Below are 16,946 nucleotides of genomic sequence, written 5' to 3' on the forward strand. Positions count from 1 at the left end.
CTTCCTTCCTTCCTTCCTTCCTTCCTTCCTTCCTTCCTTCCTTCCTTTTATCATGCACACCTTGAAGACCTTTCTATTGATTGCTAATACTTTCGCAATGCTCTTGTTACCTAGATCTCACGAGGGCCCTTGCTTCGCCCTCTGGGACTGCAGTGTGCATTCATTCATCAAGCATTTAGATTGCTTCTATTGTGAGTTGGGGGCTGAGCCCCAGGTTGGGGATGCCAAGGTTTCCAAAGTTGTCACGCTTGATGTGGGAGACAGATGTACAAACAAACCACTTCAGTGCCCTGTGATAAATGCTGTAATAGTATTTTGCACCAAACCTTTCAGAAGCAGAGTAGAGAGTGATTAATTGTGCAGAGAAGAGAGGAAGAGGGTGCAGTGACTTAGCAGTAAGGTATACGTATGTTAGTTGGACTTTAAGGACAAATACATCTAATCCCTTTAATTACAGGGTCATCCTTTAAATACTAGGAGACAGGTACTGTGTATCTTATACTGCATATATTTCTATGACTTTGAATTAACTATCCTCTATGCCCTCAAGAATATGTTATGAAGATGAATCTGGAAAACAAATCCCACATTATAGAAAACACTTTCAGAAAATAAGTATTGATCTTCTCCAAATATATCTGCACATTTGTTACCAACAATGTGCAATTAATCTTGAGAGTGGTAAAGAGTTTTGCTTAATATTCAAACTGCTTATTCCAAACTACCAGAAACAAACATAAAACTCAAGAAACTGTTTAAAAGTGCCTCCTCTATATTTTTCTTTCATCTTTTCTCTAAGCAAGAGGTCAGCAATTTTTTTTCTGTAGAGGAACAAAGACTAAGTATGGTAAGCTTTGGAGGCCAGACAGTCTGACAACTTTTCTACCCTGGACCATGCATTGTGCAAACGGTTAAAGATAATATGTAAATTGTCAGGAGTATTAAAAACAAACCAAGGACTTTATCTACAGAAACAGGCGGCAGACTGATCAGGTTCACAGGTTCATGGCTAACTTTTGTCCTAAGCTGCCTCTCTTCTTGGGACATCCCCACATTCGCTGCAAAGTAGAAAGAACACTAGATCTGCAATCAACATGACCGTCTTCAACACCCTAGTAACACTTCATTCACACTGTGGTGTGTATGTGTGCAGGTGCGTTTGCATCTACAGCTGCAAGTGTGTGAGTGCATACACCTGAAGTTAGTGTCTGGAATCATCCTCCCTCATTCTTCCACCTTATTCTTGGAATTGGGATCAAACTCAGAGCTCAAGAATACAGCTAGTTCTGCCGTTCAGCTTGTTAGGGGGATCACCTCTTTCTGCCTTCTGATACTGGGATTACACTTGGCTGTCATAGTCACCAGATGTTTAAGGGGGTCCTGGGCATCTGATGCTCACATTCACATCTTTAACCAGAAAGTAGTCTGCCCAACACCATTACTGTCTCTTCTTTCTCCCTTTCCTAAACACAGCTACAGGATTTTAGACAAACAGCTTTACTACTCTAGCATTACATTTCTCCTGTCAAATCAAGGACATTTAAATTAAATCAATAACAACTCTTCAAAGAAAAAACAGTGAAAAATAACTCTTTTCACTAATGTTCTTAAATTATTCCATCACCGGCAAAATAGTATGAGAGGCAGAATAAGAATAAATTAGCTATTGGTGATACTAACAGAAATTTTCATCTCACATAACATGGAGTAGGCCTGGTCTACTCTTTGTAGGTTATAGCATGAGTAATATTTGATTCTAAGGAAGATACTAATGAACTTTGCAGAATAATACAGCCAAGAACTTTTAAACAATTATATTTTGGCCAATGAAAGAACTGAACAAAAAGAGGAAGTAGAAATTTAATAAGCAAATATTATTTTTTAAAATACTAGGAAAGAAACACACATTGAACTTAAATAACTGTTGTGAGGCTTAAGATATATTGTAAGTCTTAGGCCCTTATGGGGTTTAAGTTCTGTGTCCTTTGGGTTTTCACAGTATCTTGAGTCTACAAAGATAACACTAATAATAATTCCAGAAATACCACACTGCTAACAGCTTATCCTTTTATGATTCTAACTACTGATATCATTATTGTATTGGCCAATCACCTTGTCCCTATGAACTTGGAAAATATGAGTTGGCATTGCCTTTCTGCCTATCCAAGAGAAGAAATTCATACAATTTTCTGTAGCTAAAACAGTCTTGGCTAAGTAACTTAATATGGGTGGGACTGAAGCTAAACTCTCCCCTCAGCCAAGAAAATGCAGACTGAACACGACACAGTCATCACACATTACAACATCTCTTGCCTAATTTTAAGAGCAAGACCCAGGGGAGCAGGATTTGACAGCTTAGAGCACTTTCCATTGGGAAAACAGTTGCTTAGCATTCTCCCTTAGCTGTTGGTACACATTTACCTAGTTGTTCTGTTAACTGCTCCAGCCAAATGTGAATGCTTTATGAATCTAGCTCATACAAATTCCAGAGGGCAGGGTCTTGCATAGTAAAGACAAGCCCAACTGGGAAGGATTTGGAGAGCTTAAGATATTTTTTCCATCTTTACTGTTCTCATCATAAACACCTCATTCTTACTAAGGAAAAAAATCAGATAACTTAAAAATCCCCAAGCATTTGTGAATAATTTAAACCACTAAATGGCACAAATAGATTAATATTTTAATGTTCTACATGTCTTTTATCCAGACACAACTTTGAACATAATAAATGTGGCTTAGAATAGAAGTCTTCAAGATTCAGAGGTTTTCATATTTTTAATGTGTGCAATTAACTTCATCTTTGAAGGTTCCTGAAGGTTATAGAGGACAGAGGATGTGCATACTATTGAAATGGCTCCATCTGTGAGAAGCTGCTGCCATTCCTTTCACAGAATACTTCACAGACACTGCAGTAATCATCCATACCCAAGTCACATTACCCATAAGGATGGACACTATAGAGCCTCTTTTTTTTTTTTAACTATCTTCATAAAATCTATTCTGATCATGTTTTCCCTTCCCCAACTATTCCCAGGTCCTCCTGTTGTCCTACTTAACCAACTTCATGATCCCACTCTCTCTTTAAACACACATACACAAACTCTCTTTTTCTCTCTCTCACAAATTAATTATTTAACTAACTAATCAATAAAAAGCACACACACACAAAAACAAACAAAAGCCTAATTCATTTTGTGTTGGCCAACTGTTCCTGGGCATGGGACCTAGCCTGGAGTACAATCGGTACCCTGAGTGACATATCCACTAGAGAAAACTGATTTCCCCATTGCCAACAGGTATCAATTGCAAATAACTTCTTGTTTAGGCCGGGGAGACTCTGTGTCCACTCGACCCTCTCAGTGCTGGGGCCTGATCTGGTCTGAAGTTGTGCAGGTCGTGTGCACACTGTCTTAGTCTCCATGACATTCATACGTGCATAGGTCCTGCTGTGTCTGGAAGATGCTGCTTCCTTGGCATCATTCATGTCCTCTGGCCCTGCCCACTTCATGAGGAAATGGACTTCTGATTCCAATAAGCAATTAGTGGTTTTCCCTTCCCTCACCCTCCAAACTTTCGTTGATTTAATCCCATTCATTGCATACAAGTTACCTTGTAAGGATGGTGGCACTGGGAAACAATTTGCAGTGTCCTTGGGAAGGAGAAAGGAATGCCCTGTTCTCCTGCAGAGAAGCAGGGGAATTTATGGGCCCAGAGAACACTCATGCATCTCTTGCCTCTTCAGTGAGTGAGGCTCCTTCACCTCTATGAACGACTTCCTTCAAGAAGTTCAGTTCCTTATATGCTCTGGCTGGAGAAAGGGCCTCCTACACCTGGGTGCTGATAACCATGAGGGGTTAATTTCTAAAGATTCAGTCTAAAAGGTGAAAATAACCTCAGATTTGAAAACATTTGAAGACTTCTCGCATTTTCCAAAATTTACAGTAGGTATGTTTTTACATATACAATAACCCAACAAATCCACAGACATATAATGTAGTCCATAGTACATAGTTCATAACAAAAATGGGCCACATGCTATTCAAATGGCATAATGAGATGCTGTTACTTAAACATACAAAAGTAGCATCTCCAGATACACTCTGTTCTTAAGACAAAGGGGGGTTAACATATCCACATGGGTTTTTATTATTTATTGATCTTTTCTGTGCATGACTGTTTTGCCCACATATATAAATGCGTATGACATGCACCCCTGTTGCCAGCACAAGTCAGAGGAGAATGTCAGAACCCCTGGGACTAGAATTATAAATAGCCGTGAATCATCTTGTATGCATGGCTAACAAAATTTGGGTCCTTGGCAAAACCATCAAGAGCTTTAACTACTGAACCATCTCTCCAGCCCTTGTGTCCCCACTGTCTTTGATACCAGGCCCTTTCTCTTTGTTTTCTACTCATTAACACTTCTTCTCCTTTCACCCATCTTTCTTCCTGCCCAGATATAGTCAAATGCCAACAACCAAGCTAGGCGGCACCTACCTGTAATCTCAGGGCTCAAGGAGGGGTAAGAAGATAAGGTAAAGCTGGGTTACATGGCAAGAAATTATCACAAATCAACAAAAATGTCAGTTAATCCTGGCCATGCAGAGACACACCATTCTGAGTTTGATCCTATAGACTACTTTTTCCTTGTTGCCACAGTAAAGAAGTTTAAATTAAACACAGGCTTCAGATAGCAGAAGACTCCATCATGGGTCTGCGGACATCAGTAACCAAGATTAGCCACTACCTTTCCTAAAGCCACAAGTAGTGCTCGCTTACTGAATGCAGGGAGAGAACTGACTTTCTAGCTCACATCACCCACAGGGTAAGGTTCACTTTCTGTGTTCCCTGGAGTTGTACTCAGCTGCCAGGTGCCCCCCTTTACTGTGTATTCACAGCAGCCTAGCGGTGGTGGCTGATGCTTCTTCGTGCTCCTTTTAACTAGTATTTTGGTGTTACTACCTACCCCTATGTCTCATCTTTCTCCTGCCTTCTTCTTCAGCTGTCTCAGTAACACTTTTGTCATCTTTTTTTTTTCTCTTTTTCATTTTTAGGGTTTTTATGATTATATTGAACCTACCTGGAAGAACTCAGTCTCTTACCATATTCTCAAGGCAGCTGATTATTAACCCTAATTTTATTAACAAAGTCCTTTTACAGCAGTTTCTAAACCAGTGTTAGATTGAGGAGCTTGGAGATGGTAGTCTTTGGAAAGACATCTTTGTTTCTTGTTTATTTTTACTATATGTCCATATGTGAATCTGTGTGGGGGTTTGTGCATCTGAGTGTAGAGGCCACAGAGGGTTTTGGATGCTCTGGAGTTGGAGTCAAAGTTATTTATAAGCTGTTAAAGGTGGGCTCTCCGGAAGAGTGGCACATGATCTTAATTCTGCCCCATCACGTCTTTAATATTCTTCCTACCATATGGTCAAAAATGATTAAAGTATCAATTTTATTTCTTACTGATCCTAAAATGTCTTGTGCAAATAGTCAAACAAGCAGTCAAATTGACCAATGAGGTCTTATCTGTAAAACAAAGATCCAAATGAAAGCTTATCAAAGAAGACTGTTAGGAGAGGTTACAAATATCTGAATAAAACTACAAAGAGTATTAAGAGCATTTATAAAAACAAGTACTGGCCTGCCTCAACACGGTGGGGAAGGGCCTGCTGGGGTTTTATTTGTTCTCCAGACATTTGGGGTCACTGGTTTATCTAGAGGTGCCCAGGAGTTACTTTTTGCCAAGTAAAGTCTAAAGTGCTTAGTGCTCTGAAACAAACGTCGAAGGCCTAGGTGAAAGTCCCTAATTGAATCTAAAGATCCCAGCTGGGCTTGGAGAAACAGACATCTAAACTGATTTGACTTCAAAACTGCTGTCATTCTGCTTTCAGCCGGCATTTGCAATGGACAGTCTTTGTACTGGTACAGCCCTGGGTTCTGCTAAATAACATCTGAGCAAGGTAAGTCATGCTACAGTTCAGGAATTACCAGTAGGCGATACGTTTCTTCCTTTCTTGCCTGTGATCAGAGACTTTGCTCTACAGCTGGGAAGCTCACCTGTCTCAACCGTTCATAACCCAGACAGCTTGCACAGGACGAGCTTCCTTGATTCTTTTTTTTCTTTCATGGTAGCTTTATTTGGTGGTCGCTGCTCAACTAAGAACACTGTGAAGTGCACTCCTGCATATCCACCACCCAAACCTCCTCAGGTCTGAATTTTTATTACAGGGAGAGGCACCCGACTCCTGAAACTGATAACCACCAACAGTTTGTTTGTACTCCAAGTTCCACCAAGACAATCCAAATCTCACAGAGATCCAAGAGGGTGTTCCAGGGTGTAAGACCACAGGAGGGAGGCTATCTTTGACCTTTCAAATGATCTGAATATATGTGACCGAGGCACAGAAGCTGGGATGCTTTCCCTAAATGTCTGAGAGCTGACCTATGGTATGCAAAGGACCAGGGGAGGCTACATTGTCTCTGCCAGTCGGTCTCCACACCTGTTTCCCTATGGGGACTGTGTAGGTGACTGACGATGTTCTGCTGCTCCTACCTCACACTGAGGGTATCGCCACACTCTTAACAGTACCTCACGCTGTGAAAGGACCACAGGGAGCACACTGCAGTGCTGACCAGCAACCACAGAAGATGGGTATTCCAGAATACAGGGGCCTTGTAGAAGAGCTTCAGTCACTAAACTGCATGATGGCTGTGTTCTGTCACATAGGGGTACTGCTAAAACATTTAGGGTAGCTAGAGACCACATATATGAATCTGTCCTAGTGAGTGGCTGTTTTGAGAACCTCCCCTGCCCATCAGACTCTGTGGCTGGGCAAGTCCTTTATATTAAAATTCTATAATAGATGCATATAACCAACATATAACCTTCTGAACATTTTAAATCATTGCTATACCATTTGCGATATAGAGCGCAATGTAAATGTTTTGTGGAGTAAGGCTATACTTGTGTAGTAGTAACAAGAAGTCTACACGTTAGTACACAGATCACTTTTCCCCGGTTCTCACTCCATAGCTGGTTGAATATAAAGATGTAGAACCGGCATATTCACCAAAGCAAAATAATAACATTACAGGGAGAATTTTGGTTTCTTTAAAAACATAGAAATGGTATAATGAATATGTTTTTGTTTTACTCCCAGGTGTGGGACATGGGGCTGTGGTTTGTCTTGTGCTCTGGCAGGGGTGTGATTTTGCCAGATAGTTTACATTTGGAGCTCTAAGGACTCTCACAGGGTATATAATTCCAGAACCCCAAGAGAGGTGGCACCTGCTGTTCCCCCGGCTGCTACTGATCCCGCTGCTCCTACTGTTGCTGTGGCTGTTGCTTGTGGGAGATATCCTGGTGACAAAGATCAAGCTTTCCCCGAGGAAGTCGATGCCCCAATCAGCAGGAAGTAGTCTAACAATATCAGGGCCCCCTTTCCCCTCTAACCTTCTTTCTCTCCTACCTAGTATTGTGAGATTGGAAGAGAGAGCGGTGGTACAGGGATGAAGGAAAAAAAACCCATTAAAGTAGACAAAAGTCTGGCTACATGTCTGTGTGTTTGTGTGTTGTCTGTCTGTATGTGTGTGTGTTTGTCTGTGTGTTGGGCATGTGTGTACATCTATGTGTCTGTATGTGTATGTGTGTCTGTGTGTGTGTGTTGGTCTATGTCTATGTGTACTTATGTGTGTATGTATGCATGAATGTATGTTTCTGTGTATGTGTATACCAAGATGGAAAGCAACAAACACCTGGTTATAATTCTCTACACAGTCTATAAAGTACAGATTATGAAAGCATTCTGAGACTGGCAGCTGTCCTATGGTACAAAGAAAAGGGAAAAGGACTTACAGAACATCCAGAAATGATCTAGAGAGCTGAGCCTGATGAAGCAAAGCAAAACTGGTTTCTTATGGTATAAGCTGAACCCCTGACAGCAGGCCACAAAGAACCATCAGCAGGAGCAGCACCAGGGAGAACTTACCCAGAACTCTGTTCCAGGAGATGGCCATGTCAACTGTGCAATCTGGTTCACAATGTCAGTTCCAGAAAATGGGCATGATAGTTACATCTGGGTTATACTGTCAGTGCTAAGCATGTCCCACATTTAAAGAGGTAGCTCTAAATGACTTCATCACTCATAGCAGGAAAAGATGACAATGACAAAACCAAAACAACAACAAATCTTGCTGAATATCCTCGAGTGAGATCTGGCTTAGGGGTTCCTTCAGTTTAGGGTTGTGTATGAAAGGTCTAGGACAAATTTTTAAAGAATCATTTAGAAAAGTGTATCTCCGTTGGCATTGGTGATCAGTAGGACAGATAGTTGGACTCTGTCCGTATATGCTAGAGAATAAGGATTTCTTCACTAAGACCAAAAGTTGGATGCACCTGATTAACATGGGGTATGATAAGGCTTTTTCTGAGCTCAGAAACTCTGCTCCTTAAATACCTCAGGTTACTAGAAAATTTAAAGGACGATATCCAGAAGGGACTGGATCATCACATGGTCTTGTAAACAATCTTAAAGCTGCCAACCAAAGTCAACCACAAAGTAGAGAAGATGCTCAAGTGAAGCAAAACAAGTAGAATTACAAATTGTTTATATATTTCAAATTATTTTCCAAACTGAAATACCTGAAATTATTCCTTTAAGGTATTGGGTTCTTTTTCTTTTTTTTTCTTTCTTTCTTTCTTTCTCTTTCTTTCTTTCTTTCTTTCTTTCTTTCTTTCTTTCTTTCTTCTTTCTTTTCTCTCTTTCTCTCTCTCTGTTGTTCTTTCTTTCTTTTTTTTGAGACAGATTTCTCTGTGTAGCCCAGGCTGGTCTCAAACTCACCGACATCTGCCTGCCCCTGCTTCCCTGAGTGCTAGGATTGCCGGTATTACCCACTGCGTCTCCCTAGGTATTCTTTGTAAGTGAAGTAGTTGTATTTTTTTTCCCAAAATCATTTGCCTTTTTTTTGTAACTTCACTGAGTAGAGATGAGATCTATTCTGTTGCACAAATGAGACTGTATTCACTAAATGGCAAATAATAGATTAGAAAACTTTTAATAGTGATATTTAAAATGCTCCTTTTTGGCATCCTCCTCATTTAACACACTTTCCTTACACTACATCTCAGTGGGAGTCACTTTTTACGCAGGGGGGCCCTGAGTTGGCAGGGCATGGCACACACTGGCATGATCATTCAAACTATATGCAGACCCAGGGTGACATCTAAGTGCTCACACTCACTTGTAGCTGGAAGCATCCAAACCCGACATATGTTAATGAGTTATGCTTCCATGGTGTGTTCATATGAACTAACTGGAAGTCTACATGTAGAAAAATGCAAATAGATTCATACTTATCACCCTACACAAAACTAAAGTCCAACTGGATCAAAGACCTCAACATAAAACCAGACACACTAACCCCCTTAGAAGAAAAAGTGGGGAAGAGCCTTGAGCTCATTGGCATGTAAGACAACTTCCTGAAGAGAACACCAGCAGCACAGGCTCTAAGATCAACAATCAATAAATAGGACCTCATGAAACTGAAAACCTTCTGTAAAGCAAAGGACACTGTCCTCAGAACAAAACGACAGCCTACAGATTGGGAAAGGATCTTCACCAACCCTGCATCTGACAGAGGGCTAATATCCAGTATATATAAAGAACTAAAGAAGTTAAACAGCAAAAAATCAAGTAATCCAATTAAAAAATGTAGCACAGAGCTAAACAGAGAATTCTCAATAGAGGAATATCAAATGGCAGAGAAACACTTAAAGAAATGCTCAACCTCATTAGCCATCAGGGAAATGCAAATCAAAACGACCCTAAGATTTCACCTTACACCCATCAGAATGGCTAAGATCAAAAACTCAAGAGACGACACATGCTGGAGAGGTTGTGGAGAAAGGGGAACCCTCCTCCACTGCTGGTGGGAATGTAAACTTGTACAACCACTCTGGAAAACAATCTGGCGCTTTCTCAGACAACTAGGAATAGCGCTTCCACAAGATCCAGCTATACCACTCCTAGGCATATATCCAAAAGTGGCTCAAGTACACAATAAGGACATTTGCTCAACCATGTTTGTAGCAGCCTTATTTGTAATAGCTAGAAGCTGGAAACAGCCCAGATGCCCCTCAGTGGAGGAATGGATGCACAAATTGTGGTATATCTACACAATGGAGTATTACTCAGCAATAAAAAAAACAAGGAAATCATGAAATTTGCAGGTAACTGGTGGGATCTGGAAAAGATCATCCTGAGTGAGCTATCCCAGAAGCAGAAAGATGCACACGGTATATACTCACTCATATAGACATATAATATAGGATAAACCTACTAAAATCTGTACACCTAAAGAAACTAATCAAGAGGGGGGGACTCTTGCTAACATGCTCAATTCCTATCCAGAAAGGCAAAGAGGCTGGACATCAGAAGAAGGAGAAAAGAGAGAACAAGTCAGGAGCCTGACACAGAGGACCTCTGAAAAGGTCTGCCCTGCAGATTATCAATGCAGATGCTGAGAATTATGGGCAAACTTTGGGCAGAGTGCAGGGAATCTTATGAAAGAAGTAGGAAACAATAAGATCTGGAAATGACAGGAACTCCACAAGGAGAGCAACAGAACCAAAAAATCTGGGCACCAGGGTCTTTCCTGAGACTGCTATTCCAACCAAGGACTATGCATGGAGATAACCTAAGACCCCTGCACAGATGTAGCCCATGGCAGTTCAGTATCCAAGTGGGTTCCATTGTAATGAGAACAGGGACTGTCTCTGACATGAACTGATTGCCCTGCTCTTTAATTAACTCTCCCTGAGGGGGAAGCAGTATTACCAGGCCAGAGAAGAAGACAACACAGCCACTCCTGATGAGACCTAATTGACTAGGATCAGAAGGAAGGAAAAGAAGTCCTCCCCTATCAGTGGACTTGGGGAGGGGCATGCATGCAGAGGGTGGAGGAAGGGAAGGATTGGGATGGGAGGAGGGAGAGAACCACAGGGGGGATACAAAGTGAATAAAGTGTAATTAATAAAGAAAAAAAGTAAAAAAAAAAAACAACAACAACAAATCTTGGTCAGCATTGTGTAAGTTGAAAGAGGAGTGGAGCTGAACTCTTTGTAAACATGAGACTGAGTGGGTGCAATTTCTGCAAAGCTGTTCAGAAATGATAGGAATGAGTTAATGTCAGTTCCTGTATTCTTGTTGTTTTTTTCAACCAACTTAATTTACACATTCCTGCTGGTGATTTTCATAGTAAAACCTAAATTTACAATCACTGTAATTTAAGAAGAAAGGATATATTCAGGAACACATAGCAAAATCCTGTTATGTACCTTAAATTATTAAAGAATTCCCTTAAAACCTGTTTATTGGCCTTGCACTTCAGGTGACTGGTGTGGCATAATGAACATAAAGCAGTGATGAATTTCATTATATCTTCCAATTTCTTTGTAAAAACATGCCATGGATCAGCCAGCACTAGAGAGATGCTCAAAGTACAGGAAAACCCTCACTGCCGCTGCCTTTCTAAAGAGGAATATGGCGATGTCACTTCAATATAAATGTGATATCAACAAGCACAGGTTCAGAGATTTTTGTATAAATTAAATATAAATACCTAAGGTTATTTGCACAAAGTTGTTACTGACAGTCATGGCACAAAACTGAAATGACTTGACTATTCAGTATTAGAATAATGGTTAAATAAAACACAGTGCAGGGAACTTTGGCAGCTACTAGAATGAATGAATTTGGTCTGTGGATAATGACATCAGGGGAGTATCAACCATACATCATATGAAAGGGTACCCATATTCTAAAACAAAAACAAAGAAAACATTGCAGTGGAAACTTTCTCGAACCTATCGGGTGAGCCTATTGAGAGCCCCTAGTAATGGAGGATGAGAGCCAAAGTAGCCGAAGATCCAGTGTCGGGAATGGGACATCAACTTAGTCACCAAACCTTCAACCAACAACCTGTTCTGCCTGCACTATGTGCTGGCCCACAGTGGCTCAGAGTTTGAGGGGGTGGGCAGGCAGTGACTCATCTAACATGAGGCCTAATCCACGAGAGGGAGCCCATGCCTCACACTGCCTGGATAGCTAGGAACTGGAAGCTAGATGGCTCGAAGACCTAGACCCAAATACAACTGGAGAAGAAGAAGAGGAGGAGGAGGCCGAGAAGGAAAAGGAGGAAAATGAAGAGAAGGAAGAGGAGTAAAAAGAGGAAGAGGAGGAGAAAAAGCCAATGAAACATCAAATGGAGACTGACGCACACTAGAAATATAAACAGTGCTTAAAACATTGAAGATAAAAAAAAAGTCAGTGAAAGGCCATAGTACAGCTCCATGGCAGAGCATGTGCTTAGAATGTCTGAGCCCTTGGGTTGCACCCCCAGTACCACATAGAAAAAAAAAATCTCTTACAGCACTTTAAAAAAAATTTCTAATAATTCTACCCTAAATAAATTTTAAAAATGCGTAAGGAGATAAATATTATGACGTGATGAATACAAATCTTAAAATATCACACAGTACTATGTAAACAGGTACAGTCATTAAATGTCGATTAAAATCATAAAAACTCAGCTAAATTAAGCAACTATATTTTAGTGAGTTGAGACATTAGAAGACTTTCTCGTTCCCACTCCCTCAGTGGAACCATCCAAGCTGGAGACTCTGCTAGCATGCATTATTTCCTCCTGTGATCTGCTAGTCACTGCTTCTCTCCATCTTTCCTTATGCTCAGAAAGAGTCCTTGGCAGACCATACTGGGAGTCTTGTCTATTCTCTGGCTTTTATTCCAGTTTGTCAAGGAAAAGCACAATGAGCAGCACTGGAAGAGCCCCAGAAAACAAACCCTTTCTCCTGCCAGCACTCAGTTCCCTTATAGAAAAGCCTCAGCTAAGGCTCTTTTCTCCACACTTTTGCCCCTCAGACCTCTGAGTGGTTGACAGCTCTTGCTGTTGCCAGCCAAGAGCCAAGACACATCACCATTTCTACTCTGCCTTATCCCTACTCATTCTATTATAAACAATCCCCCTGTTCTAGTCTTTACAACTCTGCCAGTTGGGTGTCATCAATTTCCTTCTGGAATCCCGACCTACACATTTATTTGTAGAGAATCTATTAAGGGCCAGAGAACATGTAAAAATAAATTAGAAATTGATTATGCTCTCAAAACAACTTACAATCTGGTGAAGAAGATAACTGAGGTTCATCAGACACCATTGGTTGACTAATGCCTGCTTAGATATAATTGAGAAATAGCAATACTGTCACAGGAAGGCAGGGGTAGGAAGAGGTAGAAAATTCCACAAGATGACTTGTTTTCTACATACTGCTTTGAAGTAATTTGTTCATAGATGGTAAATTGTATTCAGAAACATTGTATTCAGAAAATGAAATTGTATTCAGAAACATTGTATTCAGAAAATGAAATTGTATTCAGAAACATTGTAACACAACTTCTAAACTGTCTACCTTGCTGCAATTTATGTACACAAAGGGTGATATCCAAAAGGGTAATTAAAGATTATGTGCACACAAACCTAATAATTATTTCACAGACATGTAAGTTGTAGGAAAAATTCTTGTTTTTCTTCTAAGTTTCTACATACAAATCCTACAAAAATTAAAGCTTTCTCCCATAGGATATTTAAAGCTAGTGTTTAATGGAACCATTAAAGTCACATCTTAACCATTTGATGGGGATAAACAAGATTTGAGCAACAATTTAATTATAACAATGGCTAGGTTTTAGCAATAGGTCTTAATGTAAAATGGATACTACACAACTGTGCTTATTTAATTTCAGGGTCTATTCAATAAACTTGAAAAGGTAACGTCACACAAACAGATTTTAATTTTCAAATGCCATATGCATTAGCAAATGTACAACACACACTTTAATCCTATCTTTTTATTTATAAGTGGTGTAGAATGTGATTTTTTTAATGCCTATCTATAAAGAGAAATAATTACTAAGAGCAAACGACTCGACATGCTCATCATCTCACAGGGGCCTGTCCTTAATGGAGACTTTCAAAATGTGAAAACCCCAGTCAGCACTTAGGTCTTGCTGAGACAAATGTCTCTGTAGTTGAGAGCATTTTATGCTCTTACAGTATACCCAAATTCAGTTTCCAGAATCTTCATGGCAGCTAACAACCCTTGCAGGGGATCTAATACCCCTCAGGGAACACATGAATGCAGTGCACAGACATAGATGCAAGGAAAACACCAGTCCCTATAAAATAGAAATTAATGAATCTTGTTAACATATAAACAACATATGATATAATAAAAGAAGATAGCACCTACCCTCATATGGTATAAGAGAAAATCTATGTGTGGAAATTAAAGATAGATTACAAAATAGGATCATTTCTCTGTAGATACAGAGTTTTAGATTACTAGTGAGGCTATCTAGAATTGTTTAGTTTAATTCAAGTTTAACGGATATTTCCATAGAAATATCTTCATGCTTGCTTCAGAGCCTCCCAGCTTTCTTTTATCATAATAGATGTGTCCTTCCCACTACATTTCAGTGCAATTTGATATGACTTATAAAGATACAGTGTGCATTATCAAATATTTAAATTGCATTACTGGAAGCCTTTTTTGTTTATGGGATTGAGTCTTTCGGGGAAAGCTCAGTTTGGGGCAAGCCTTCCTTAGAACAAGCTAGATGGTGTCTGCTTCAACATTTGCATTAGTTATTCTGAAAATCAATAAGTAGATTGCCTAATTGTCTAAGAACAGATGTAAGATCTGAATGTTGCTTGTCTCAATGGCTTGGCTTGGAAAGGGCACAAACATAAATAAGTCTCAGTTGAAATAAGTGTTGTGTCGATAAATCTGAATTCATAACGTACACACAAAGCTTTGAACTGGACAGCCTCAAGTGATAGATTGTCAGTATAGACATACATTAATGCACTTAGCATGAAAACTACCCGTGTAAAATGGAGCAGAAATACATTAAACATTCTTATCCACTCAAAGTCCAAATGGATTACAACTTAGAACATATGCACAATCAGTCATACAAAATGGACTTAACAATGTCTCCAATAATTTCCTACTATTTGGGGAATAGTTTATCCTTATATTTTTGAATATGTTAAATAGGGAGAACAAAAATGTTTCAATAATTTATTTTTGTTTGTTGGGCTAGAATAGCAAATCATGAAACCTTCACGGAACCTAATTAGCTCCTCTAGACTAGGATTCCAAATCTCTTGGATGCAGGACCCACTGACCAGATGGTGCAGCGTGATATAATGCATTTGAAATAGAGGCTGGAGTTCAGGTCTGCAGGCCACAGGACAACAGAGGCAGATTGCACAGTGAAAGTGATACATTCAACTCTAAGACCCTGGGCTGGCGATCGCTGCTCTGCTTTTTGCCAAAGGGCAAGCCAATGCCATCTTCCTGAAGCCTGAGGCTCTGCTGAAGTATATGGCGACTGACTCTGCTTTTAACCTCTTTAGGACATGAGGAGAAGTGGCTATGAGAGAGAAAACCCAAAACATGTAAGGAAGCATAGAAAATTCTCTCCAAATTATTTGTATTTGGCTGTGCAAAAAGATAGAGCTATCCCCTAAAACACCTTGTATATAAAGGCATCTTATCTGAAAACTTCCTTTGTTCTTAATTAATGAGACTGACTGGTTCACAATCTGCCTTATGACTATGCCTGATGGAACTTAATGGAAGAAAAGCTTAATTGCAGAAAAGCAATGGAAGAAATTCATTAGAGAAGGCTTAAAACTTGAAAATTATAGGCAAAGCCAGCTACCCAAATGGAAATTGAGCCATTTAAGATGTCTTAATTAGATTTAAAACCAGAGCTTAGAGAAACTAAATTAGCTCTATCAAATAAGATTTTTTAAAAAAAATCTTAGATAAAATGCATAGTTATTATTGGATTACTCTAGGTAGTCAGTGTGGGTGTGTACTCATAGTTCTAAACCCGACCTTTACAAGGAGTTACAGCAGAAAGACAAAGGAGATTGTTAGCAGGACCTTCTAATACTATTGCTTTTATTCCTAATCTTACAGTAAGATGCTTGAACAACTGCAGTCCTGCCAAGTGTCTTAAAAAATGCAAAAAGAGATCAGCAAAGAGAAGATTAATTTCAGTTTTGTTGGAAAGAAAAAAAAAAGAAACAAAACAAAGACTCCCATTTATTTTTCATCTAAGAGTTAGAAATTTACATGAAATGGTTGTGATTCCAAGCGATGATAACACTGTTAAGGAGACAGCCAGTCAGGCAGTCAGCACATGATTGAATTTACAAGATGAGTGTGAGTATTAGAGTTAAGAATAAAGGGAGGAAGAGTAAAATACCTCAGGAAGTGCCACCCTAAAGCCTGCCTCTTGTCAGTCATAAGTAATAGACATGCCGTGTACAAGATCTCCTGTATACTGTATAATAGAATCAAGATAAATGAACAGAAAACAAGAAAAAAAAAGGTCTCAAAATGGAAATTATACATTGCAACAAGCACTGTAAAAAGTCTAAAGCCACCAGCGATGACATCAGGGACATGAGATTTGCAGGGGGGGTTGTGGAGGAAGTGATATCTAACCTGAGATCTGAAGCTTCAAGCAGGAGCAGCCAGTTAGTGGTAAGGAGAGAATCTTCCAGGCTGAGGAAGCAGCCTAAGCTTCAGTATGTTGCCCTAGTCAAGGACATCATACATGGGAGAGGAAGAGAAGGTGGAGACAGATGCCCGCACTAATAAAAGGTCACTAGCTCATTAGACCAGCAAAGACTATTGATTCTACACTAAGACCTAGGAGGTTAGTGGAGTATACAGTCCTTGAGGAGAATTAAGAAGCAAAGTGACATGAGTAGCTAACATTTGTTTTAATTGTTTGATTGCTATTAGTGTGTGTGTGTGTGTGTGTGTGTGTGTGTGTGTGTGTGTGTGTGTG

General features: G+C 39.8%; 1 protein-coding gene across 6 annotated transcripts in view; it reads right to left on the reverse strand.

Annotated features, from left to right (window-relative positions):
* Immp2l (inner mitochondrial membrane peptidase subunit 2) overlaps positions 1-16,946 on the reverse strand; it is an 815,753-nt gene that overhangs the window by 105,807 nt on the left and 693,000 nt on the right. The window lies entirely within an intron of this gene.

The sequence above is a fragment of the Psammomys obesus genome, unplaced genomic scaffold, assembly GCF_907164565.1.
Source record: "Psammomys obesus unplaced genomic scaffold, mPsaObe1.curated_primary_1811, whole genome shotgun sequence".
Taxonomy (NCBI): Eukaryota; Metazoa; Chordata; class Mammalia; order Rodentia; family Muridae; genus Psammomys; species Psammomys obesus.